The sequence below is a fragment of the Gavialis gangeticus genome, unplaced genomic scaffold (genome assembly GCF_001723915.1).
Source record: "Gavialis gangeticus isolate Ggan-Ray unplaced genomic scaffold, GavGan_comp1, whole genome shotgun sequence".
NCBI lineage: Eukaryota > Metazoa > Chordata > Crocodylia > Gavialidae > Gavialis > Gavialis gangeticus.
Window position 1 is genome coordinate 125,830,834 of NW_017728992.1, and position 3,559 is coordinate 125,834,392.

Consider the following 3,559-nt stretch of genomic DNA (forward strand, 5'->3'; position numbering starts at 1 on the left):
GCTCCTTCCTGCCCATGGCAGGGGGTCGGACTAGACGATCTGTCTAGGTCCCTTCCGACTCATTGAGTCTATGATTCTATGATTCTAAGCTTCATTACAGTACATAGTTTAAACGTGAACTGAATCTTTCCCAGGTCCATCATACTAATGTGGCTTTTGCGAGTTTACTCAGTTTTATTTCTCATTGTGGCGATTGGAAGTGAAATATTTTAAATACAAATTTGAAAAGCAGCCATCCCCCAACTAATGAATTTTAAGTCAAATATGGCACTTAAGTTATTTTTTATAGGTCTTTAGAGAGGGCTTTAAAAATCTTCTATCTACTTTTTAAATATCTAGCAAGGTTGCAGATCAGAATGCTCTCCTTCAATTAAGTGGGTAAGGGTACCTGTTTTGAGCAGGGGGTTGGTCTAGATGACTTCCTGAGGTCCCTTCCAACCCTCATTTTCTAAGATGATTCTAAGATTCTGTATCTAAATAGTAATCTGCAGTACAAAATCATTGATGTGTTTAGGGCTCCTATTCATTCCTCTAAACTGTCATATGCTTCAAATCCTCAAAGAATGATTTATTAGCCAACTGAGTTAAAATGCAAAATTCAAAGGGAGACAGAAGTTCTTCTTATTTCTTGGTCTGGATTTATTGTTCATTACAGTGATACAAAATGGGCTAAACAGTGGTTAAAAGGTTAAATACACCATCTTTTAAACTCATGGCATAGAAATGTACAATCAATATGAATGCTGCTGTTTTGAATGGTTAAACAAGCATATCATGTGAGGAGCAGGGATTATAAAATCTTTTCAGTTAGAATCTTTGGGGGAGACAGAAAGATATATTTGACAAAAAAGCCATGTATGCTTTTCCCATTTCCAGTTTTTGGGCCAGCATTAATTTGCCTAGACACAAATACAGGCAAATAATGTACTACGAAACCAGCTTCATACCTTTTGAGATTCATTCCATTTATTCAGTGGAGCCTCTCATTCTGCTCTGTGATGCACATAATTATGCATAATATAAGTCAGTATCTGGGAACCTGTGGCTCCATAATAAATACACTTTCTGCTTCTAAGTTACATAGAGCTGACTATTTTGAATCAGTTAGTGTGAGCTTGTAAAAATCTGTTCTCTGATTAAGCTTGTGTCAGTTAAAACAATGCTTAAAAATTCTATGATAAAGACCAAAATTGGTCAAAACACCAGAAGCCAATAGTGCCTTGATCGTTCTTTGTCATTCTAAAGATAAATAAAATAGGACTGAATGTCCTTTGTGACTAAAGGAATGTTGGTTATAGCCGTGTTGGTCTATAGGCAAACAAGTTTCTTTGGGTAAATGTGATATATTTTATTAAACCAACTAAATAGTTGTAAAAATTGTCCTTTGCAAGCTTTCAGGCACAAACACCCTTCTTCAGGCATAGGGAGAGTCTGCTAGTATGTGTGTGCTCTCCTGGGTGGACTAAAAGCCAATATGCAAGTATAGGTCTGTGAAAACCAGTTGTATTGGTTTGTCTGTCCCCGGTGTCATTCAGAAAATACATAATGGACTGAATAAATCAGAGAATTGTAAAATAATAGGGCTGGAAGGGACCTCAGGGGCTCATCTAGTTTAACTACCTGCTCAAGGGAGATCATGCCTACTTAAACCATCCCAGACAAATATTTATCTCATCTCCACTTAAAAACTTCCAGTGATGGAAAGTCTTCAGTCTCTCTAAGTAATTTATTCTAGTGCTTAACCATCTTCAGCTTGGAAGATTTGTTCTGATATGAGTAGCACCAGAGCCTAATCCCCATTGTACATTAGCAAGCAGCTCTCTGTGTGAGGTTAATTTTGAGTGGGAGGGCTGTAACTGTGAATTCTGTGAGAATTCTTTCCCACTTGTTTATTGCTTTTGACAATGCTGCCTCCTGCTAATGCAGTACCTGCAACTCAGGTAGTCTTTGGTTGCTGCAACAGGAATTCACAAATTATACATTGCTCTCTCCCTTGAGCATCTCAGTTAGAATGGAATTTTCAAAATGAAATGTAGATATCTACTCTGAGCCTTAAATTTTAGGACAAAATTCGGGTAGGATAGGACAGAATAAAAAAAACCAAAGTTTTGAAAAAACACCAGGGTAGTGCAAATGTAGACACAACTGAACTAAAAAGCATGGGTATGAAAAAAAACCTAATATAAAGTCCTATTTTATTTTTTTAATTAATCATATTCATTTTACATGAAAAACAATGTTTGAGATTATTCATAGAGCATATCCCAAATACTTGTTTAATATTTGCCATGAGTCACTTTTAATACCATATTTCTCCTGCCCAAACTTCAGTGTATGAGGACATGTTTTGTTCTGAAGCATTCTTCAGGAGGGTAAAAGTTCAGACGACCTAACCCTTCTTTCAATGTACAAAGTAATTACTTAAAGTTCTTAGTAGGGTTAGCCATTTTATTAGGAAGTTTGGCAAATAATGAATTTCTTTGGGTTTAACGGCTGGCATTTCTACCAAATTAGGATATTATGTAAAGGAGACAAAATGTCAAAGTTTTATGAGCATCATGTTCTATAAGCATCAGATGGAAGGGGTGGGGGGACATCAGGCTGCTTTAATCGCTCTTAGCTGTAAAAACTATTAAATCCCTTTTGCTGAGATGTCATGATTCACCACTAAATCTAATTCTTCTGGCAAGTAGGATAATAATTTTCCCTTTTGACTAATGTCTATTGCCCAACATGCAGACATAAGAATTTTAGCTGTTGTGTTACTTACCCATAGCGCTAAATGATCACTCAAGGATAATCAACCCAGAGTAAACACAGAATACACCTTACACAATTCAACTTAACTAAAAATCTCATTTTATTAGCACATTAAATGTATTAATAGTTTCTACGTAGGGAGAGAGAACAATACTTAGTTCAATGGTCTCAGCCAATCTCAAATCTTATTCTACTTCACAGAAAAGGTGGCCAATCAGTTCCTGAAAGTAGAGAATGGTTGTCTGTGGGTAATGGCTGTTTTTCAGTCCAAATGTTGTTGGATGATGACATACACCCAACATTCTTGTTTCCCCCATTTTGTGCTTTTTCTTTAACTTTATTCCTCTGATGACTCTTCGCTTCTGAGTACCGTTGATTGGTTTCCCTGTATCATCATACTGTTCATGTTTTTATCCTGTCCACATATTCCTTTTGTAGCCTGGGTGTACACAGGTTTGTACTGCCCTCTTCAATTGAGGGAATTATTGGTAGGGCAGTGTGCCGTGGAGGGATACAACAGCCTAGTGACTGCCTCCGTCCCCTATAGAGTCAGGCCTAGTCAGTCAACAACTTAACTATAGACAAATTTATTATTACAACAAAAACATTAAAGTGTAAGGACATAGATTTTATCTATATATATCTATATATATATGTACCAATTTACAACACAATAAACCCTATACCATAGACAGATAGATAGATACACCCACTTATTATTCAAAAATACAAATGAACAATAGAACAACCCAGAACAAAGGATATTGATTGGGCAACCTTATAATTCTATTAATATACA